Genomic DNA, 25,993 nt, shown 5'->3' with positions numbered 1-25,993 from the left:
TGCTTTTCGGCCCCAAAAATTGGACCGAACCACAAAAGGAGGGGGGAGTATCAATATTCGTCAAAGATACCCACACCTCCAGGTTGGTGGCACAGCACGAAGCATCAGAGACTATCCATGTGCAACTAACTGTGGGTAAAACTGCCTTCCAGTTTATAGCCTGCTACAGACCACCCTCCCAAACACAGGAACCCCACTTGGCCTTCCTGAGAATACTGGAAAATATGAAGGTCTCTCCAAACACCATTATATTGGGCGACTTCAACTACCCAAACATAGACTGGGAGCATTACTCTAGCTCCAACACCCTAGCCCAAAGGTTCCTAGAATTTATAAACTCAAATGCTATGGAACAACTTGTTACCACTCCCACAAGAGGGGAAAACATACTGGACCTGATCATCACCAGCATGGAGACACTATGCCCCAGACCAGAAGTGTATCCCTCACTGGTAAGATCAGACCAGAAACTAATCTCACTGGATATTCACATCCCGACCCCACCCCCTGCCCAGAAAACCACAGTGAAAAACTTCTCTAAAGCAAATTTGACATGCCTCAAAACCGAGGCGAAATCCTTCAAAGCCCCCGGGCCTGTGGAAAATACGGCCCAGACCGCAGAATCCTTTATAAACGCATTCTATGAACACCTTCAGGAATGCATGGATCATGCAATCCCAAATAAAACCAAGACCCAATCCTCCAAAGGCAGATGTCCTGTCTGGTGGACCCCAGCCATAAACAAACTATAAAATAGAAGGAGGAAGCTACTACATGATAGAGCAAAATCCCAAAAGGAAGGCATCTCTGATCAGTATTAGCAAAAAACTACGGGCACTCATAAAATCTTCTAAGGCCAGCTTCGAGAGAAAAATTGCACAGGACACTAAGGATAATCACAAGGCTTTCTTTAGTTATGTTAGGAACCTGGGTGGGAATTCCCAGATATGCTCAGAATTAGTCCAAAATGAAAAAAATACACCGAGCCCACAGACATTGCCAACATCCTAGCTGACAGGTTCAGTGCAAACTTCTCCCTCTCCCCACCAAAAGGACAAATATCTATCCCAACAGAGTGCTGCCCCTGACATCTCAGATGCTCAGGTAAGAGCCGCCTCTCCAAAGCAAAAACACAGCATCAATGGGACCAGATGATGTCCCGGCTGCATCCTACATGAACTCCAAGAAGAGCTAAACCCAAACATAAAACTACTGTTCAATCTTAGCCTTACTACAGGATATGTACCCAAAGAGTGGCGTACAGCAACAGTGGTCCCTCTCCACAAAGGTGGTGCCTCAACGGATCCTGGAAACTATCGCCCCATAAGCCTGACTAGCTTGCTCTGCAAAGCTATGGAAAGGATCATCATGGACCTCATAAATAAAGATATTGGGGACCTACAGACACTGGATCCTACCCAGTTTGGCTTTGTTAAGGGCAGATCCTGCCTCTTAAACCTGGTCGATTTCTTTGAAACAGTCACCAAGGCCATTGACGAGGGGAAGGTGGTCCACACAGCCTACCTGGACCTCGCAAAAGCCTTTGATACAATACCCCACTCGGGCATTATAGGTAAGCTCACCAGCTTAAATATAAACCCCTATGTCACTAGATGGGTTGCAAACTGGCTCAAGGACAGAAACCACATGGTAAGAATTGCTGGAGCCATGTCAGACTCCAAACCAGTTACAAGTGGCGTCCCACAAGGCTCAGTCCTGGGACCTCTCTTGTTCGGTATATATTTCTCGGCGGTACAGGCCAACACGGAAGGACTGTGGCTGACCAAGTTTGCAGATGACTGCAAACTGGGCGCCATAATCAACTCTCCAGCCGACACAAGCATCCTCCAAAAGGGCCTCATAGAAACACACAACTGGTGCCAGAGCCATGGCCTCAAGCTAAACGCCAAAAAGTGTATAGTCATCCCCTTTGGCAAAAACAAAGTGCCCACAAATTACCACATAGGTGGTAATCCATTAAGTACAGAAGAAGTCATTAGGGACCTGGGGACCCAAGTTGATAGCAATATCTCATTTGACAACCACGTGGCCAAAGTGGTTAGAAAAACATTTTATATAGCCCACCTAATCATGAAGGGAGTCACATCTAAATCTGGGGAGGTCATCGTACCTCTTTACTCATCCCTCATCAGGCCCATAATTGAGTACAATGCCCCTTTTGGGATGTACCTTACCAGACACCTGCAGCAACTGGAAAGACCCCAAAAGTACCTCACCAAAAGGATCAAAGGGCTCAAACAGATGCCATATGCTGCCCGGTTAAAGAAACTCCAGCTCTACTCAGTGGCATACCGCCTGCTCAGAGGCGATCTGTGCCTGACGTATAAAGCCATGTCCAACCCGGAATTAATGGACATGCTGCACCTCAGAAAATCCAAATCCCACCGAGCTACGCGCTCGAGAGACTTGAACCTCAGCACTGAAATAAATAGGACATGCTGGAGGGACAGATTCATAACCCAGAGGCTCCCTTCACTCTGGAATAAAATCCCAGTCCAGGTTAGGCAGAGTCCCACATTGACTCTCTTCAAGAGGAATCTTGATGAGTGGATGGGAGATCATAGGTTTACCCCGGCTATCACTTCTGTGTCACTGTTAGACAGAGGCACAGTATACTAACCTCAAAAATCGCATTGCAAAATTAATTTAAAATGGGTGGCGAAAGCCAAACACACTCTGGCTAGGCTTATAAATGCCCTAGGGCAGATAGCCTAGTATGAACCTATGAACCTATGAACCTATGAGTATGTGTCCTGTTTATAGTCACACTCAGCATTACATTAATGCTTCTCTGACCTAATGTAATGCCGAGTATGTGTCCTGTTTGTACTCATACTCAGCATTACATTAATGCGCCTGTGACCTAATGTAATGCTGAGTATGTGTCCTGTTTGTACTCATACTGAGCATTATATTAATGCTCCTGTGACCTAATGTAATGCTGAGTATGTGTCCTGTTTATACTCATACTGAGCATTACATTAATGTGCCTGTGACCTACTGAAATGCTGAGTATGCGTCCTGTTTGTACTCATACTCAGCATTACAATAATGCGCCTGTGACCTAATGTAATGCTGAGTATGTGTCCTGTTTGTTCTCATACTGAGCATTATATTAATGCAGCTGTGACCTACTGTAATGCTGAGTATGTGTCCTGTTTGTACTCATACTCAGCATTACATTAATGCGCCTGTGACCTACTGATATGCTGAGTATGTGTCCTGTTTGTACTCTTACTGAGCGTTACATTAATGAACCTTTGACCTAATGTAATGCTGAGTATGTGTCCTGTTTGTACTCATACTCAGCATGACATTATTGCTCATGTGACCTAATGTAATGCTGAGTATGTGTCCTGTTTGTACTAATACTCAGCATTATATTAATGCACCTGTGACCTACTGTAATGCTGAGTATGTGTCCTGTTTGTACTCATACTCAGCATTACATTAATGCGCCTGTGACCTAATGTAATTCTGAGTACGTGTCCTCTTTGTACTCATACAGAGCATTACATTAATGCACCTGTGACCTACTGAAATGCTGAGTATGTGTCCTGTTTGTACTCATACTCAGTATTACATTAATTCACCTGTGACCTACTGAAATGCTGAGTATGTGTCCTGTTTGTACTCATTTTCAGCATTACACTAATGCGCCTGTGACCTAATGTAATGCTGAGTATGTGTCCTGTTTGTACTCTTACTCAGCATTACATTAATACTCCTGTGACCTAATGTAATGCTGAGTATGTGTCCTGTTTGTACTCATACTCAGCATTACATTAATGCTCCTGTCACCTAATGTAATTCTGAGTATGTGTCCTGTTTGTACTCATACTCAACATTACATTACTGCACCTGTGACCTAATGTAATGCTGAGTATGCGTCCTGTTTGTACACATACTCAGCATTGCATTAATGTACCTGTGACCTAATATAATTCTGAATATGCATCCTGTTTGTAGTCATACTGAGCATTACATTAATGCACCTGTGACCTAATGTAATGCTGATTATGTGTCCTGTTTGTACTCATACTGAGCATTACATTACTGCACCTTGGACCTAATGTAATGCTGAGTATGTGTCCTGTTTGTACTCATACTGAGCATTACGTTAATGCACCTATGACCTAATGCAATGCTGAGTATGTGTCCTGTTTGTACTCACACTGAGCGTTACATTAATGCACCTGTGACATAATGTAATGCTGAGTATGTGTCCTGTTTGTAGTCATACTGAGGGTTACATGAATGCACCTGTGACCTAATGTAATGCTGAGTATGTGTCCTGTTTGCACTCACACTGAGCGTTACATGAATGCACCTGTGACCTAATGTAATGTTGAGTATGTGTCCTGATTGTGACCTAATGTAATGTTGAGTATGTGTCCTGTTTGTACTCATACTCAGCATTACATTAATGCTCTGGTGACCTAATGTAATGCTGAGTATGTGTCCTGTTTGTACTCATACTCAGCATTACATTAATGCGCCTGTGACCTACTGAAATGCTTAGTATGTGTCCTGTTTGTACTCATACTCAGCATTAAATTAATGCGCCTGTGACCTAGTGAAATGCTGAGTATGTGTCATGTTTGTACTCATACTCAGCATTACGTTAATGCTCCTGTGACCTAATGTAATGCTGAGTATGTGTCCTGTTTTTACTCATACTGAGCATTACATTAACGCAACTGTGACCTAATGTAATGCTGAGTATTTGTCCTGTTTGTACTCATACTGAGCGTTACGTTGATGCACCTATGACCTAATGTAATGCTGAGTATGTGCCCTGTTTGTACTCACACTGAGCGTTACATTAATGCACCTGTGACATAATGTAATACTGAGTATGTGTCCTGTTTGTACTCATACTCAGCATGACATTAATGCTCATGTGACCTAATGTAATGCTGAGTATGTGTCCTGTTTGTACTAATACTCAGCATTATATTAATGCACCTGTGACCTACTGAAATGCTTAGTATGTGTCCTGTTTGTACTCATACTCAACATTACATTACTGCACCTGTGACCTAATGTAATGCTGAGTATGCGTCCTGTTTGTACACATACTCAGCATTGCATTAATGTACCTGTGACCTAATATAATTCTGAATATGCATCCTGTTTGTAGTCATACTGAGCATTACATTAATGCACCTGTGACCTAATGTAATGCTGATTATGTGTCCTGTTTGTACTCATTTTCAGCATTACATTAATGTGCCTGTGACCTAATGTAATGCTGAGTATGTGTCCTGTTTGTACTCTTACTCAGCATTACATTAATGCTCCTGTGACCTAATGTAATGCTGAGTATGGGTCCTGTTTGTACTCATTTTCAGCATTACATTAATGCGCCTGTGACCTAATGTAATGCTGAGTATGTGTCCTGTTTGTACTCTTACTCAGCATTACATTAATGCTCCTGTGACCTAATGTAATGCTGAGTATGTGTCCTGTTTGTACTCATACTCAGCATTACATTAATGCTCCTGTCACCTAATGTAATTCTGAGTATGTGTCCTGTTTGTACTCATACTCAACATTACATTACTGCACCTGTGACCTAATGTAATGCTGAGTATGCGTCCTGTTTGTACACATACTCAGCATTGCATTAATGTACCTGTGACCTAATATAATTCTGAATATGCATCCTGTTTGTAGTCATACTGAGCATTACATTAATGCACCTGTGACCTAATGTAATGCTGATTATGTGTCCTGTTTGTACTCATACTGAGCATTACATTACTGCACCTTGGACCTAATGTAATGCTGAGTATGTGTCCTGTTTGTACTCATACTGAGCATTACATTAACGCAACTGTGACCTAATGTAATGCTGAGTATTTGTCCTGTTTGTACTCATACTGAGCATTACGCTAATGCACCTATGACCTAATGCAATGCTGAGTATGTGTCCTGTTTGTACTCACACTGAGCGTTACATTAATGCACCTGTGACATAATGTAATGCTGAGTATGTGTCCTGTTTGTAGTCATACTGAGGGTTACATGAATGCACCTGTGACCTAATGTAATGCTGAGTATGTGTCCTGTTTGTACTCACACTGAGCGTTATATGAATGCACCTGTGACCTAATGTAATGTTGAGTATGTGTCCTGTTTGTACTCATACTGAGCATTACATTAATGCACCTGTGACCTACTGAAATGCTGAGTATGTGTCCTGTTTGTACTCATACTCAGCATTAAATGAATGCACCTGTTACCTGATGTAATGCTGAGTATGTGTCCTGTTTGTACTCATACTCAGCATTACATTAATGTGCCTGTGACCTAATGTAATGCTGAGTATGTGTCCTGTTTGTACTCATACTGAGCATTACATTAATGCACCTGTGACCTAATGTAATGCTGAGTATGTGTCCTGTTTGTACTCATACTGAGCGTTACATTAATGCACCTGTGACATAATGTAATGCTGAGTATGTGTCCTGTTTGTACTCATACTCAGCATTACATTAATGCACATGTAACGTAAAGTAATACTGAGTATGTGTCCTGTTTGTACTAATACTCAACATTACATTAATGCACCTGTGAAGTAATGTAATGTTGAGTATGTTTCCTTTTTATACTCATACTCAACGTTGCATTACTACACCTGTGACCTACTGTAATGCTCAGTATGTGTCCTGTTTGTAATCCTACTCAGCGTTACATTAATGTACCTGTGATCTAATATAATTCTGAATATGCATCCTGTTTGTACTCATACTCAGAATTACATTAATGCACCTGTGACCTACTGTAATGCTAATTATGTGTTCTGTTTGTACTCATACTGAGCATTACATTAATGCACCTGTGACCTAATGTAATGCTGAGTATGTGTCCTGTTTGTACTCATACTGAGCATTACATTACTGCACCTGTGACCTAATGTAATGCTGAGTATGTGTCCTGTTTGTACTCATACTGAGCATTACATTAATGCACCTGTGACCTAATGCAATGCTGAGTATGTGTCCTGTTTGTACTCATACTGAGCATTACATGAATGCACCTGTGACCTAATGTAATGCTGAGTATGTGTCCTGTTTGTACTCATACTGAGCGTTACATGAATGCACCTGTGACCTAATGTAATGCTGAGTATGTGTCCTGTTTGTACTCATACTCAGCATTACATTAATGCTCTGGTGACCTAATGTAATGCTGAGTATGTGTCCTGTTTGTACTCATACTCAGCATTACATTAATGCGCCTGTGACCTACTGAAATGCTTAGTATGTGTCCTGTTTGTACTCATACTCAGCATTAAATTAATGCGCCTGTGACCTACTGAAATGCTGAGTATGTGTCCTGTTTGTACTCATACTCAGCATTACGTTAATGCTCCTGTGACCTAATGTAATACTGAGTATGTGTCCTGTTTGTACTCATACTGAGCATTACATTAACGCAACTGTGACCTAATGTAATGCTGAGTATTTGTCCTGTTTGTACTCATACTGAGCGTTACGTTGATGCACCTATGACCTAATGTAATGCTGAGTATGTGTCCTGTTTGTAATCACACTGAGCGTTACATTAATGCACCTGTGACATAATGTAATGCTGAGTATGTGTCCTGTTTGTACTCATACTCAGCATGACATTAATGCTCATGTGACCTAATGTAATGCTGAGTATGTGTCCTGTTTGTACTAATACTCAGCATTATATTAATGCACCTGTGACCTACTGAAATGCTTAGTATGTGTCCTGTTTGTACTCATACTCAGCATTACATTAATGCGCCTGTGACCTACTGAAATGCTGAGTATGTGTCCTGTTTGTACTCATACTCAGCATTACATTAATGCTCCTGTGACCTAATGTAATGCTGAGTATGTGTCCTGTTTATACTCATACTGAAAATTACATTGATGTGCCTGTGACCTACTGAAATACTGAGTATGCGTCCTGTTTGTACTCATACTCAGCATTACAATAATGCGCCTGTGACCTAATGTAATGCTGAGTATGTGTCCTGTTTGTTCTCATACTGAGCATTATATTAATGCAGCTGTGACCTACTGTAATGCTGAGTATGTGTCCTGTTTGTACTCATACTCAGCATTACATTAATGCGCCTGTGACCTACTGATGTGCTGAGTATGTGTCCTGTTTGTACTCTTACTGAGCATTACATTAATGCACCTTTGACCTAATGTAATGCTGAGTATGTGTCCTGTTTGTACTCATACTCAGCATGACATTATTGCTCATGTGACCTAATGTAATGCTGAGTATGTGTCCTGTTTGTACTAATACTCAGCATTATATTAATGCACCTGTGACCTACTGTAATGCTGAGTATGTGTCCTGTTTGTACTCATACTCAGCATTACATTAATGCGCCTGTGACCTAATGTAATTCTGAGTACGTGTCCTGTTTGTACTCATACAGAGCATTACATTAATGCACCTGTGACCTACTGAAATGCTGAGTATGTGTCCTGTTTGTACTCATACTCAGTATTACATTAATTCACCTGTGACCTACTGAAATGCTGAGTATGTGTCCTGTTTGTACTCATTTTCAGCATTACATTAATGCGCCTGTGACCTAATGTAATGCTGAGTATGTGTCCTGTTTGTACTCTTACTCAGCATTACATTAATGCTCCTGTGACCTAATATAATTCTGAATATGCATCCTGTTTGTAGTCATACTGAGCATTACATTAATGCACCTGTGACCTAATGTAATGCTGATTATGTGTCCTGTTTGTACTCATACTGAGCATTACATTACTGCACCTTGGACCTAATGTAATGCTGAGTATGTGTCCTGTTTGTACTCATACTGAGCATTACATTAACGCAACTGTGACCTAATGTAATGCTGAGTATTTGTCCTGTTTGTACTCATACTGAGCATTACATTAATGCACCTATGACCTAATGCAATGCTGAGTATGTGTCCTGTTTGTACTCACACTGAGCATTACATTAATGCACCTGTGACATAATGTAATGCTGAGTATGTGTCCTGTTTGTAGCCATACTGAGGGTTACATGAATGCACCTGTGACCTAATGTAATGCTGAGTATGTGTCCTGTTTGCACTCACACTGAGCGTTACATGAATGCACCTGTGACCTAATGTAATGTTGAGTATGTGTCCTGTTTGTACTCATACTCAGCATTACATTAATGCTCTGGTGACCTAATGTAATGCTGAGTATGTGTCCTGTTTGTACTCATACTCAGCATTACATTAATGCGCCTGTGACCTACTGAAATGCTTAGTATGTGTCCTGTTTGTACTCATACTCAGCATTAAATTAATGCGCCTGTGACCTACTGAAATGCTGAGTATGTGTCCTGTTTGTACTCATACTCAGCATTACGTTAATGCTCCTGTGACCTAATGTAATGCTGAGTATGTGTCCTGTTTGTACTCATACTGAGCATTACATTAACGCAACTGTGACCTAATGTAATGCTGAGTATTTGTCCTGTTTGTACTCATACTGAGCGTTACGTTGATGCACCTATGACCTAATGTAATGCTGAGTATGTGTCCTGTTTGTACTCACACTGAGCGTTACATTAATGCACCTGTGACATAATGTAATGCTGAGTATGTGTCCTGTTTGTACTCATACTCAGCATGACATTAATGCTCCTGTGACCTAATGTAATGCTGAGTATGTGTCCTGTTTGTACTCATACTCAGCATTACATTAATGCTCCTGTGACCTAATGTAATGCTGAGTATGTGTCCTGTTTGTACTCATACTCAGCATTACATTAATGCGCCTGTGACCTACTGAAATGCTTAGTATGTGTCCTGTTTGTACTCATACTCAGCATTACATTAATGCACCTGTGACCTACTGAAATGCTGAGTATGTGTCCTGTTTGTACTCATACTCAGCATTACATTAATGCTCCTGTGACCTAATGTAATGCTGAGTATGTTCATAGGTTCATACTAGGCTATCTGCCCTAGGGCATTTATAAGCCTAGCCAGAGTGTGTATGGCTTTCGCCACCCATTTTAAATTAATTTTGCTATGCCCTTTTTCGAGGTTAGTATACTGTGCTTCTGTCTAACAGTGACACAGAAGTGATACCCGGGGTAAACCTACGATCTCCCATCCACTCATCAAGATTCCTCTTGAAGAGAGTCAATGAGGGACTCTGCCTAACCTGGACTGGGATTTTATTCCAGAGTGAAGGGAGCCTCTGGGTTATGAATCTTTCCCTCCAGCATGTCGTATTTATTTCATTGCTGAGGTTTAAGTCCCTCGAGTGCGTAGGTCGATGGGATTTGGATTTTCTGAGGTGCAGCATGTCCATTATTTCCGGGTTGGACATGGCTTTATACATCAGGCACAGATCGCCTCTGAGCAGGCGGTATGCCACTGAGTAGAGCTCGAGTTTCTTTAACCGGGCAGCATACGGCATCTGTTTGAGCCCCTTGATCCTCTTGGTGAGGTACTTTTGGGCTCTTTCCAGTTGCTGCAGGTGTCTGGTAAGGTACATCCCAAAAGGGGCATTGTACTCAATTATGGGCCTGATGAGTGATGAGTAAAGAGGCACTATGACCTCCCCTGATCTAGATGTGAATCCCTTCATGATTTGGTGGGCTATATAAAATGTTTTTTAACCACTTTGGCCACGTGGTTGTCAAATGAGAGATTGCTATCAACTTGGGTCCCCAGGTCCCTAATTACTTCTTCTGTACTTAATGGATTACCACCAATGTGGTAATTTGTGGGCACTTTGTTTTTGCCAAAGGGGATGACTATACACTTTTTGGCATTTAGCTTGAGGCCATGGCTCTGGCACCAGTTGTCTGTTTCTATGAGGCCCTTTTGGAGGATGCTTGTGTCGGCTGGAGAGTCTATTATGGCGCCCAGTTTGCAGTCATCTGTGAACTTGGTCAGCCACAGTCCTTCCATGTTGGCCTGTACCTCCGAGAAATATATACCGAACAAGAGAGGTCCCAAGACTGAGCCTTGTGGGACGCCACTTGTAACTGCTTTGGAGTCCGACATGGCTCCAGCTATTCTAACCATGTGGGTTCTATCCTTGAGCCAGTTTGCAACCCGCCTAGTGACATAGGGGTTTATATTTAAGCTGGCGAGCTAATCTATAATGCCCGAGTGGGGTATTGTATCGAAGGCTTTTGCGAGGTCCAGGTAGGCTGTGTGGACCACCTTCCCCTTGTCAATGGCCTTGGTGACTGTTTCAAAGAAATCGACCAGGTTTAAGAGGCAGGATCTGCCCTTAACAAAGCCAAACTGGGTAGGATCCAGTGTCTGTAGGTCCCCAATATCTTTATTTATAAGGTCCATGATGATCCTTTCCATACTTTGCAGACCAAGCTAGTGAGACTTATGGGGCGATAGTTTCCAGGATCCATTGAGGCACCACCTTTGTGGAGAGGGACCACTGTTGCTGTATGCCACTCTTTGGTTACATATCCTGTAGTAAGGCTGAGATTGAACAGTAGTTTTATGTTTGGGTTTAGCTCTTCTTGGAGTTCATTTAGGACGCAGCCCGGGACACCGTCTGGTCCCATTGATGCTGTGTTTCTTGCTTTGGAGAGGGCAGCTCTTACCTGAGCATCTGAGATGTCAGGGGGGCAGCACTCTGCTGGGATAGATATTAGCCCTTTTGGTGGGGAGAAGTTTGCACTGAACCTGTCAGCTAGGATGTTGACAATGTCTGTGGGTTCGGTGTATTTTTTGTCATTTTGGACTAATTCTGAGCATATCTGGGAATTCCCACCCAGGTTCCTAACATAACTAAAGAAAGCCTTGTGATTATCCTTAGTGTCCTGTGCAATTTTTCTCTCGAAGCTGGCCTTAGATGATTTTATGAGTGCCCGTAGTTTTTTGCTAATACTGATCAGAGATGCCTTCCCTTTTTGGGATTTTGCTCTGTCATGTAGTAGCTTCCTCCTTCTATTGTATAGTTTGTTTATGGCTGGGGTCCACCAGACAGGACGTCTGACTTTGGAGGATTGGGCCTTGGTTTTATTTGGGATTGCATGATCCATGCATTCCTGAAGGTGTTCATAGAATGCATTTATAAAGGATTTTGTGGTCTGGACCGTATTATCCACAGGCCCGGGGGCTTTGAAGGATTCCACCTCGGTTTTGAGGAGTGTGAAATTTGCTTTAGAGAAGTTTTTCACTGTGGTTTTCTGGGCATGAGGTGGGGTCGGGATGTGAATATCCAGTGAGATTAGTTTATGGTCTGATCTTACCAGTGAGGGATACACTTCTGGTCTGGAGCATAGAGTCCCCATGTTGGTGATGATCAGGTCCAGTATGTTTTCCCCTCTTGTGGGATTGGTAACAAGTTGTTCCATAGCATTTGAGTTTATAAATTCAAGGAACCTTTGGGCTAGGGTGTTGGAGCTAGAGTAATGCTCCCAGTCTATGTTTGTGTAGTTGAAGTCACCCAATATAATGGTGTTTGCAGAGACCTTCATATTTTCCAGTGTTCTCAGGAAGGCCGAGTGGGGTTCCTGGGTTTGGGAGGGTGGTCTGTAGCAGGCTATAAACTGGAAGGCAGTTTTACCCACTGTTAGTTGCACATGGATAGTCTCTGATGCTTCATGCTGTGCCACCAACCTGGAGGTGTGGGTATCTTTGACGAATATTGATACTCCCCCTCCTTTTGTGGTTCGGCCCAAGTTTTGGGGCTGAAAAGCATTGTATGAGGTATAACCTGGTAGTGCTGGGGTGCTCTCGAGAGCCTTGAACCAGGTTTCTGTTACTGCACAGATATCGATGTTCTCCATGCTAAGGAGAGTTTTGAGTGTGTGCATCTTGAGGTTTAGACTTCTGGCATTGAGTAGCATTACTATTAGTTTCTTATCCCTTGTGATACCTATGGAGGTGGGTTTGTCTTTTGAGCCTTGCCTAAAAAAGGCACTATGGGGGTAGCAAGAGCCTTTGCCAATATCCGAAAGCCCAGGGGTGCCAGGTGCAAGCCATCCCTAGCGAAGCATCGTGGCTTGTCGAGCATGTCATCCCAGGCTGACAGGCATTGTATCCCCTTTGAATGACACCAATACTTAAGCCAATTGTTGAAATTGATAATCTTGTCTTCATACTGTGGCATCATTCTTGGTGAGGGTAAGATGCTACTCAAGGTCAGGGTCATACCGGCCTGGGCTACATGCTCAGAGAGCTCCTCTATGTCTCTTTTCATGTAGTCCAGGGAGGTACGTCTCAGGTCATTCACACCAGCATGGACAATGACTGAGTCATATTTGTACTTGCCTTGGAGTGACCTGAGTGCTTGTGTTATGTGGCGGATCCTAGCGCCCAATAGGCAGCTCACCGTGACCTACTCCTTGTTCAGCCTGGTGAGCGGGACGTCAGTGTGCCTGATGATAGAGTCACCTATTACAAGTGTATCAGGTGTGTTGTTTAGCCTTAAGGGCTGTGACTGTTCGGCACACTGGCTTTGTGAGCTATGTGTTGCATGTGTTTTGTTTTGGGGTAGCGGTTGCTTGGGTGTCTGCTTTGGAGGTCTCTGCTGCTTAGGCAGATTTTTATTTAGAGCCTCCAAGTATGTTTTTGTGTGTTTATGTGTTTGGTTTGCTGTCGAGGTAGGTCTATGTGAGACTGGAATTGTAGTGAGTGTGGTTTTCTTCTCCTCCTGACTGGTTACACCAGTACTAAGTTGAGAAAGCTTAGCCTCCAGTTTGGCTATATGGTTGCATCTCTCACATGTGTTAGAATTTGTTGGGAGGAGGAGAGGGTTGTCTGTGTACATTAGGCAGTTGTAACATTGCCTCAAGATTCCCAGGTTCACCAGCTGGACCGGAGAGGAGATTGACAACTGACCTTTGGACATGCTAGAATAGTATTGGGAATTCCTTTATAATTGAAAAAAAGGGCCAATGGGGAACAAGTTACTCAAGGGGAGTTTGTGAGGGTGTAGTGCTTTTAATTTTTTAGTGCTGACTTATATAATTGCTTTAGTGAGCAAGTGCTAGGCTTTAGCATAGGAATAGGGTGTTTATTATGAGAACTAGATCAGTTCCAAGGCTCAAACCCAAATAAGCGGCGCTGCTCGATGCCACGCTATGCACAAAATCACGCAAAGCCGCGCTACAGCAAGTTTTATACAGGCGGACTTGAAAGAGATAGAAATTGGCCCAAAACAGCCAACAGACTACCAGATTCCTGTGCTGGGAACACTCCTCCAGGGACAGATAGGCTGCTCCAAGCTCCCCACTGCCACTGGTGAACAAAGAAGCCTCCCTCTATCCAAGAAAGGAAATGGCAACACAGGAACTTTCCAAAAGTCCAGAATACAGCAAAGCCTGTATTTGGACTACTCTAGGTCAGGAAAGATGGGAAACAAGGATAACTTTTTTTTTTCTTTTTTGCAACAAACAGCAGGAAATTGCCATAAATATGTAACACAGTCTAGCACACTTGAGTGTGTAGCCTCAACAGGTAAATGGAACAAACAGGGCAAACTTTAAAAGTGCAGGTGCAAAAACAACTTTAGACAGTTTAAAACAGTTCAAGAAGCAGAAATATTTGCAGTTTAGCTAGATCGGACAGTCGCCCAGGTAGTAGCAGGAAAAAACACTTTTATCAGGTTATCAGTCGCTCTTTTAGCCTCTCTGCTTCTAGCACCACTCTGCAGGACCACGAGGAGCTTGGCTGAGTAGTAACAAGTGCAAAAACCTCGCCAAAGCGGGTTTTATACAGGGGGATTTGAAAGAGCTAGAAATTGACCCAAAATGGCCAATAGACTACCAGATTCTTGTGCTGGGAACACTCCTCCAGGGATAGATAGGCTGCTCTAAGCTCCCCACTGCCACTGGTGAACAAAGAAGCCTCCCTTAATCCAAGAAAGGAAATGGCAACACAGGAACTTTCCAAAAGTCCAGAATACAGCAAAGCCTGTATTTGGACTACTCTAGGTTAGGAAAGATGGGAAACAAGGATAATTTATTTGTTTTTTTTTTGTTTGTTTGTTTTTTTTTGCAACAAACAGCAGGAAAATGCAATAAATATTTAACACAGGCTAGTGCACTTGAGTGTGTAGCCTCAACAGGTAAATGCAACAAACAGGACAAACTTTAAAAGTGCAGGTGCAAAAACAACTTTAAACAGTTTAAAACAGTTCAAGAAGCAGAAATACTTGCAGTTTAGCTAGATCGGACAGTCGCCCAGATAGCAGTAGGAAAAAAAAAACACTTTTATCAGGTTAGCAGTCGCTCTTTTGGCCTCTCTGCTGCTAGCACTACTCTGCCGGACCAAAAGGAGCTTGGCTGAGTAGTAACAAGCGCAAAAACCTCGCCAAAGAGGGTTTTATACAGGGGGACTTGAAAGAGCTAGAAATTGGCCCAAAATGGCCAATAGACTACCAGATTCTTGTGCTGGGAACACTCCTCCAGGGATAGATAGGCTGCTCTAAGTTCCTCACTGCCACTGGTGAACAAAGAAACCTCCCTCTATCCAAGAAAGGAAATGGGCAACACAGGAACTTTCCAAAAGTGTCCTGTTTGTACTCATACTCAGCATTACATTAATGCTCCTGTGATCTAATGTAATGCTCAGTATGTGTCCTGTTTATACTCATACTCAGCATTACATTAATGCTCCTATGACCTAATGTAATGCTGATTATGTGTCCTGTTTGTACTAATACTCAGCATTACATTAATGTGCCTGTGACCTACTGTAATGCAGAGTATGTGTCCTGTTTGTACTCATACTCAGCATTACATTAATGCACCTGTGACCTAATGTAATGCTGAGTATGTGTCCTGTTTATACTCATACTGAGCATTACATTAATGCACCTGTGACCTAATGTAATGCTGAGTATGTGTCCTGTTTGTACACATACTCAGCATTACATTAATGCACCTGTGACCTAATGTAATGCTGAGTATGTGTCCTGTTTGTACTCATACTGAGCATTACATTAATGCACCTGTGACCTAATGTAATGCTGAGTATGTGTCCTGTTTGTACTCATACTGAGCATTACATTAATGCACCTGTGACCTAATGTAATGCTGAGTATGTGTCCTGTTTGTACTCATACTGAGCATTACATTAATGCACCTGTGACCTAATGTAATGCTGAGTATGTGTCCTGTTTGTACTCATACTGAGCATTACATTAATGCACCTGTGACCTAATGTAATGCTGAGTATGTGTCCTGTTTGTACTCATACTGAGCATTACATTAATGCACCTGTGACCTAATGTAATGCTGAGTATGTGTCCTGTTTGTACTCATACTGAGCATTACATTAATGCACCTGTGACCTAATGTAATGCTGAGTATGTGTCCTGTTTGTACTCATACTCAGCATTACATTAATGCACCTGTGACCTAATGTAATGCTGAGTATGTGTCCTGTTTGTACTCATACTCAGCATTACATTAATGCACCTGTGACCTACTGTAATGCTGAGTATGTGTCCTGTTTGTACTCATACTCAGCATTACATTAATGCACCTGTGACCTACTGTAATGCTGAGTATGTGTCCTGTTTGTACTCATACTCAGCATTACATTAATGCACCTGTGACCTAATGTAATGCTGAGTATGTGTCCTGTTTGTTCTCATACTGAGCATTGCATTAATACACCTGTGACCTAATGTAATGCTGAGTATGTGTCCTGTTTGTTCTCATACTGAGCATTACATGAATGCACCTGTGACCTAATTTAATGCTGAGTATGTGTCCTGTTTGTACTTATACTGAGCGTTACATTATGGCACCTGTGACCTAATGTAATTCTGAGTATGTGTCCTGTTTGTACTCATACTGAGCATTACATTAATGCTCCTGGGACCTAATGTAATGCTGAGTATGTGTCCTGTTTGTACTCATACTGAGCATTACAATAACACAACTGTGACCTAATGTAATGCTGAGTATGTGTCCTGTTTTTACTCATACTCAGCATTACATTAATGCACCTGTGACCTAATGTAATGCTGAGAATCTCTCCTGTTTGTACTCATACTCAGCAATGCATTAATGCACCCATGACCTAATGTAATGCTGGGTATGTGTCCTGTTTGTACTCATACTGAGCGTTACATTAATGCACCTGTGACCTACTGTAGGGCTGAGTATGTTTCCTGTTTGTACTCACACTGAGCGTTACATTAATGCACCTGTGACCTAATGTAATGCTGAGAATCTCTCCTGTTTGTACTCATACTCAGCATTACATTAATGCACCCCTGACCTACTGTAATGCTGAGTATGTGTCCTGTTTGTACTCATACTGAGCATTACATTACTGCACCGGTGACCTAATGTAATGCTGAGTACTTGCCCTGTTTGTACTCATACTCATCATTACATTAATACACCTGTGAACTACTGTAATGCTGAGTATGTGCCCTGTTTGTACTCATACTCAACATTACATTAATATACCTGTGACCTATTGTAATGCTGAGTATGTGTCCTGTTTGTTCTCTTACCTAGCATTGCATTAATACACCTGTGACTTAATGTAATGCTGAGTATGTGTCCTGTTTGTTCTCATACTGAGCATTACATTAATGCACCTGTGACCTACTGTAATGCTGAGTATGTGTCCTGTTTGTACTCATACCCAGCATTACGTTACTGCTCCTGTGACCTAATGTATTGCTGAGTATGTGTCCTGTTTGTACTAATACTCAGCATTACATTAATGCTCCTGTGACCTACTGTAATGCTGAGTATGTGTCCTTTTTGTACTCATACTCAGCATTACATTACTGCACCTGTGACCTAATGTAATGCTGAGTATGTGTCCTGTTTGTACTCATACTGAGCATTACATTAATGCTCCTGTGACTTAATGTAATGCTGAGTATGCGTCCTGTTTGTACTCATACTCAGCATTACATTAATGCGCCTGTGACCTAATGTAACGCTGAGTATGCGTCCTGTTTGTACTCATACTCAGCATTACATTAATGCGCCTGTGGTGTAATGTAATGCTATGTGTCCTGTTTGTACTCATACTGAGCATTACATTAATGCACCTGTGACCTACTGTAATGCTGAGTATGTGGCCTGTTTGTACTCATACTCAGCATTACATTACTGCTCCTGTGACCTAATGTATTGCTGAGTATGTGTCCTGTCTGTACTCATACTCAGCATTACATTAATGCTCCTGTGACCTTCTGTAATGCTGAGTATGTGTCCTGTTTGTACTCATACTCAGCATTACATTAATGCACCCGTGACCTAATACTCTGCATTACATTACTACACCTGTGAGCTAATGTAATGCTGAGTATGTGTCCTGTTTGTACTCATACTGAGCGTTGCAATTATGCACCTGTGACCTAATGTAATGCTGAGTATGTGTCTTGTTTGTACTCGTACTCAGCATTATATTAATGTTCCTGTGACCTAATGTAATGCTGAGTATGTGTCCTGTTTGTACTCATACTCAGCATTACATTAATGCTCCTGTGACCTAATGTAATGCTGAGTATGTGTCCTGTTTGTACTCATACTCAGCATTACATTAATGCTCCTGTGACCTAATGTAATGATGAGTATGTGTCCTGTTTGTACTCATACTGAGCATTACATTAATGCACCTGTGACCTAATGTAATGCTGAGTATGTGACCTGTGACCTAATATCATGCTGAGTATGAGTCCTGTTTGTACTCATACTGAGCGTTACATTAATGTACCTGTGACCTAATGTAATTCTGAGTACGTGTCCTGTTTGTACTCATACTGAGCATTACTTTAATGCACCTGTGACCTAATGTAATGCTGAGTATGTGTCCTGTTTGTACTCATACTGAGCATTACATTACTGCGCCTGTGACCTAGTGTAATGCTGACTATGTGTCCTGTTTGTACACATACTCAGCATTGTATTAATGCACCTGTGACCTACTATATCAGTCAGACACAGGTTGACATGCTTTCCAGATGGTGACTGCTCCTACACACGTGGTGATAGAATGAAGAAGTACAGGGAAGTATGCAGAGAAAGGTGTTGGCAAAGGAGAAGTGGGATTGACAGGCAGATGTTGAGCGTGAGTATAATGAGATGCGGTGAATGGCAAAGAGAGTGTTGCACATGGCTATGGATGTGGAGTCTGACATACAGATGTGGTGTCTGGTGTTGTATGTAATGTTCGACAGCACAGATGGTGTGTAGGGCCTGTAGCTATTGGCTAGACAGAGGTACATAGCTAGGAAGGATGTGCAGCACAAAAGGGTGGTAAAGGAGTATGGGTGAAACATACAAGCTAGGAGTGTGTTTAGAATATATGGAAACATCACTTTGATGGTCTGTTCCATAAGGAAAATCAGGGAGGGAGGGTAGATTGGCTGAGGTGGGTATGGTTAATCAGGATGTGCAACAAATTATCAACGAGAATGTAAGTATAAACCACTCTGCGACTCGGAAAAAACAAAAACAAACTTGGAAAATGGAAGCCAGAAGAACAATCCACCAGAAGAAAATAAGTAGATAAATGAAAATCCACCTCCAAAGGTACCAATACGGTAAACCACTGTTTATTTGAAGCAACAAACAAGTCCTGCTTTTCGTCGGCGACTCCTCGCCAACTTCATCAGAAATTAGAATTTAATAATACTGCGCCACTTCCGTGGCAAATTTAAATACTAGGATATATGATGTCACCATGTTCTCCTTCAGGAAAATCAACATTTAAAATAGCCAAGTACAATAGACTTGGATTTTTACCGCTAATCCAAAATCACTTAAAAGGTTAACTTAAACAACCAATACTTTATATTATAATATGATATATTTAAAATCGAACAGTGATAAAGACTGACACAGTGCAAATACATGCTCCTCTGACAATATATAAACAAATTTTATAATTCATTTAAAATATTAAAGTAAATATCCTATAATACTTCTACAAAACACACCATCAAAACCAACAACTCAAGAGTAGAAAATCCAAGTAACCGACTCACTAAAAAAATGTATACATGGCATATTCTATGCCATGAATTATAATAACATTAATGATAATTAAATAATAATAAAAATAATAATAATTATTTGGGACTAGCAAGTTCATCCTCTTAATGACCATCTATTTTTCTAAGCTCCTCAATTTCAGCACACTAGCGATAGACAACATACTATTTAAACCTGGGAAATGGTAGGCATCCAGTTTTAACTGCCATACCAATTCCTTAAGTTCCAGCAACAACAATTCAGGGCCCCCCCTGTTATTTGTAACCAACTGGTCAATTACTGTGAAATTAAACTCATGATCGGGGCACTCCTTTATATGTTTCGCCAGGGCATTGTCCAATTTTCCTTTCCTGATGGCATACAGGTGTTCCTGAAGGGTGACAAAGAAGTGGCAGAGTCTTTAGTCACGAGTTTCAACAATTCAACAGAATTTCTTAAATTTACTTTGAATTTCTCTGGGGAGAGAATAGCATACCTAGACATGGACTTGCATACCAGCATACACCAGGGTCGTTTTCTAGCTAAAATCCATTGGAAAACTACATTCTCCAATTCTTATTTGTGTTTCAATAGTAACCATCCATTTCACCAGAAGAGATCAATAGTGAAGGGCCAGTTGGTGAGAGCAGCCAGGATGGTATCAAGAGATAGCAATTTTTTGGATGAATGTCTTTTCATTCAGGATCTTTTCTTGAATAGAGGTTACCCAGGTGGGTTGATTGCAGAATTGTGTAATGAGGTACATTCGAAGAGGGAGAATGGGTTCTATCTCCCCATATTAAGCAATCAGAATTCAGAACAGGACAAGGTACTAGAAAATGCCCAGGTCAACAGCTTCTTTCCCTGCAGTTTCACTACTTCTTATAATGTTGACGTGGGAGAAATCATGTCTATCATTAAGAAAAATTGGCGCTTTCTTGTGGCAGATAATCAAGTTTTCTCCCAGTTTGGATCTTTTCCCAAAGTCATTTTTAGGAGAGGTTTGAATCTGAAGATGATCTTAGAAATGAACACCCAGCCATCCAATGCTAGATCAGGGATGTTTAAATGTAGTATGTGCAAATATAGCCGGTTTTTCAAAGCGGGTACTCATTTTATGATTAGAGAATTTAAGTTCAACATCAGGGGGAGATTTAATTGCAATAGTGTGCATGTGGTGTACCTGGAAAGTGCACTTCCTGTCCTGTTTTCAACATAGGAAAAACGGATCGGAGATTGCAGGAGTGTCTTTATGAACACCTGTATGCCATCAGGAAAGGAAAATTGGACAATGCCGTGGCGAAACATATAAAGGAGTGCCCCGATCATGAGTTTAATTTCACAGTAATTGACCAGTTGGTTACAACTAACGGGGGGGGCCCTGAATCGTTGTTGCTGGAACTTAAGGAATTGGTATGGCAGTTAAAACTGGATGCCTACCATTTCCCAGGTTTAAATAGTATGTTGTCTATCGCTAGTGTGCTGAAATTGAGGAGCTTAGAAAGATAGATGGTCATTAAGAGGATGAACTTGCTAGTCCCTAATAATTATTATTATTTTTATTATTGTTTAGTTATCATTAATGTTATCATAATTCCTGGCATAGAATATGCCATATATACATTTTTTTAGTGAGTCGTTTGCTTGGATTTTCTACTCTTGAGTTGTTCTTTTTGATGGTGTGTTTAGTAGAAGTATTATAGGATATTTACTTTAATATTTTAAATGAATTATAAAATTTGTTTATATATTGTCAGAGGAGCATGTATTTGCACTTTGTCAGTCTTTATCACTGCTCGATTGTAAATATATCATATTATGATATAAAGTATTGGTTGTTTAGGTTAACCTTTTAAGTGATTTTGGATTAGCGTTAAAAGTCCAAGTCTATTGTACTTGGCTATTTTAAATGTTGATTTTACTGAAGGAGAACGGGGTGACATCATGTATCCTAGTATTTAAATTTGCCACGGAAGTGGCACAGTATTTTTAAATTCTAATTTCTGATGACATTGGCGAGGAGTCACCGACGAAAAGCAGGATTTGTTTGTTGCTTCCCATAAACAGTGATTTACCATATTGGTACCTTTGGAGGTGGATTTTCATTTATCTACTTATTTTTTCTGGTGGATTGTTCTTCTGGTTCCGTTTTCCAAGAATGTAAATATAGCTATAAGGGGTTTTAACATTGGAAGGGCTATTGTTCCAGGTGACATACCTGTGGATGCCTGGAGGTGTTTCTGAGGCCTGGCAGTAGTATTTTTAACTGGATTATTTACTGTAATCTTGGAAAGTGAAAGGGTGTGTGAGATGTTGGCAAATATGTATGGGTACTGCTTATCTGAACAAGGGTGGTCTGCAGAGCTGTAGTAGCAAGTAAGGGATATCATTGATCAGTCACAGGATGAGGTAATGGTAAAGGGTGGTGGCAGCTAGGTTGAGAGCATGGTGATAATTGATGATTTGCAGTATGGTTTCATGCCACATAACAGCGTTACAAATGCAAATGTTGATCCACAAGTGTTGATGGAGCTCTGCACTGAGGCTGAGATGCAGCTGCATTGTGTCTATGTGCACCTAGAGAGCACATATGCCATGCTGCCTGGAGAGTAGTTGTGGTATTGTATGTGGAGGTCAGGGGTGCCAGAGGAGTCTGTCAGACACCACGGGATAACTAGGAGGCTAGTGTGACAGCAGTGATTTCTGGTTTTGATATGACAGGTGCATTTAAGGTGGAGGTGGGAATACATCAGGGATCAGCTGTGTGTCCTTTCACATTTGCAGTTGTGAGGGACAGGTTGACAGACATGATCAGACAGGGGCCACTATTGACTGTGCAGTTTGCAGATGATATTGTGGTTTGTAGTGAGATTAGGGGACAGGTTGAGATGACCCTGGGGAGGTGGGGTTATGTTGCAGAGTGGGGAGGAATGATGGTCAGCAGGGCTAAGTAAGAATATATGTGTGTGAATGGGGTGGGGGATAGAGGAATGGTGACAATGCAGGGCGTACAGTTTAGAAGGTGGATAGGTCTAACTACTTGGGAACACCAGTTCGACATCATGGGCAGTGTGGGGGAGAGATGTATGAGAGTGTACAGGCAGGTTGTGTGTGGTGGGAAGGGGAGTCAAGAGTTATTTGTGACAGACAAGTACCATTAAGAGTGATATGTAAAGTCTACAGGAGAGTAGTGTGACTGGCTACATTATATTGATTGCAGACAGTGGGATTGTAAAGACAGGGGAGATTCAGGGCTGGACACTGCAGAGTGTGGGATGTTCACATTTGCACTGTGTGTGATGGGGAAGAGGATTAGACCTACTCCAGCTACTTTCTCAGTTTATAACAGCAATATCTCCATCCTGAACCTGTGTTTAGACCTCTGTCCACGAGTATGTCAAACTTTGTCCATATATCATGCAGTCAGAGGCATAGAGATATGGTATATCAGTACTTAGTGACATAATTCATGATATCATCCTAGTTAGGTATCAGACTGTCAGACATTTTATGTGTAAGAGGCCATTTCACACTGAGCTAATCGGAAGAAGGGTACTGAGCAAACTGATCTGTGATATATAACATTAAGTATCCTGTTTTTTGCTTATTTTTACGAGTTATTTATAGCACTTTTATTACCTGCTACATACTTTTCTAGCTAGTTTCACTGTGTGTAAGGTATTAACTAGAAATTTTCTACAATTGTTAAGCATCTGTGGGATTGTTTGTTCTGATTTACTGCCAAGGAGTGTACCATATAACTTAATTGTTTGCAGTTAAAAGCATTCTCTAGAGTCTCCATGCTCCTTTATCTGTTTAAACATTTCTGCAGTTTTTTTCTCCCTAAGTAGTGTGGGTAGTAGTAGCATTGTCCATATTCAGGCTTGTGTTTTGGGCCTAGTTGTTTGTTGGTAGAGGCTGTGTGTCTGAGCACATGTTCCAGGCCATCTAAGTTTAGCCAAAGACATTCTTGCATTTCAGTGAAAGGGATGTTTATGGTCATTGGCTGATTGGGGTTACCTGGGCTATGGCTTGGAATAAACACCTCATTGGTTCTTTCGAGCTTTTATTAAAGTTTTTTCAGGTTTCAACTTTGTTACTTAAGAAGTTAACTTATGAGTGTTTCTGCCATTTCACACTGAGCTAATGGGAGGAAGGGCACTGAGCAAACTGATCTGTGATATATAACATTAAGTATCCTGTTTTTTGCTTATTTTTACGAGTTATTTATAGCACTTTTATTGCCTGCTGCATACTTTTCTAGCTAGTTTCACTGTGTGTGCAGTATTAACTAGAAATGTTATACAATTGTTAAGCATCTGTGGGATTGTTTGTTCTGATTTTTGTTTTCCCCCCTCCCTCCCTATTAGTATCCTGTTCTTATACTTGGTGGCTTTGCAGTTGCCACCCCTACTGTAAATTTGATCTGGGACTCTCCTCCCAGTCTAGTGTCATTACCTCATTCTATCTAATACAGGGAGAACATTTGAGAAAGTCAACCCACTTAGTTTCTTTACCTTGAATTATCTTCTGCTTCTCCTTTCTCCCTTTCCACTTTACCAAAAAAAAAAAATTCTAAGCGTGTTTCCTGCCTTTCCTGTAGTCTAGTTCAGATACAGATATGTTGTATCCACGACTGTTTGTAAGTTTCTGAGACCCCAAGCCTTTCTGTGTGGAGGGAAGCCTTTTAGCTTATCAGTGGTAGTGGTAAGCACTAGCTAGCTTATCTAAAAAAAAAAAAAAAAAAAAAAAACACTTTATGCATTGCCGCTTTTAGCTAGGGTTAAAGTATTCCCGGCGCCATGAAGTCTGCTCTTTGAAATTTCCCTTAGAAATAGCCAGTTTTAGTTTTAGCAATCAAATCTGTTTCTTTGAGCTCACCACTTGTTCAGAAGTCATTGTAAGCACTAAATAAGCTACAAATTACTACAGCACTCAACTTTCCTCACTTGTCTAGAGAAAAACATTTTTTAGTACTTAATAAATAAGCACCTATTCAGGCATGTCTAAGGGTCAGCTCCTGGTGTTTTTTCCTGTCTACCTGATGAATCTGTGCATCTTGGGGTAATGCAACAAATGCCTCATGTACACAGACAACACTTTCCTCCAACCACCCAACACTACAAACTGTGAGAGATGCATTTGCATAGCCAAACTGGAAGCAAAGCTCTCTTCACCCAAGGCTGGACTAGGTAGTCAAAAGAAGGTAAACACTTGCACCACACCAGACTCATCACATAGTCCCTCAAAACCTACACCACCAAAACACACACATAGAAACACCAAACACACACCTACATTCACAGAGGCTCTCAATAAAAATCTAACCAAGCAACAGGGACCTCCAAAGCAGAAACACAAGCAACATCCACCCCCCAACACCCAACAGCCAATAAGGCATAACAATGTACCCAACACTCCAGTCATAGGTAACTCTATAGTCAGGCACACTGATGTTCCACTCACCAGGCTAAACAAGGAGAAAGTTACTGTCAGCTGCCTGTCGGGTGCCGGAATCCACCACATAACAGACGCACTCAGGTCACTCCACAACAAGTATAAATATGACTCTGTCATTGCCCATGTTGGTGTGAATGACCTGAGATGTACCTCCCTGGACTACATGAAAAGAGACATGGAGGAGCTGTCTGATCTTGTAGCTAAGGCAGGTATGACCCTAGCTCTGAGTAGCATCCTGCCATCACCCAGAATGATACCACAGTACAAGTACAAAATGATTGACTTCAACAATTGGCTAAGCTTCCGGAACCATTCTAAGGAGATCCAGTATCTGTCTGCCTGGGATGACATGTTCGACAGACCACGATGCTTTGCCTGCACCTGTCGACCTTGGGATTCTGGATACTGGCTAAGGCTCTTGTCACCGCTATAGTGCCTTTTTTAGGCAAGGTTCAAATGACAAATTCACCACTGTAACAGGTACAAGCAAGCAAAATCTGAGGGTAAAGCTACTCAATGCTAGAAGTCTAAACCTTAAAATGCACTCACTCGA

The sequence above is a fragment of the Protopterus annectens genome, chromosome 14.part0, assembly GCF_019279795.1.
Source record: "Protopterus annectens isolate FY-2018-M chromosome 14.part0, PAN1.0, whole genome shotgun sequence".
Classification (NCBI taxonomy): domain Eukaryota; kingdom Metazoa; phylum Chordata; order Ceratodontiformes; family Protopteridae; genus Protopterus; species Protopterus annectens.
Note: the sequence above shows the minus strand (reverse complement) of the source record.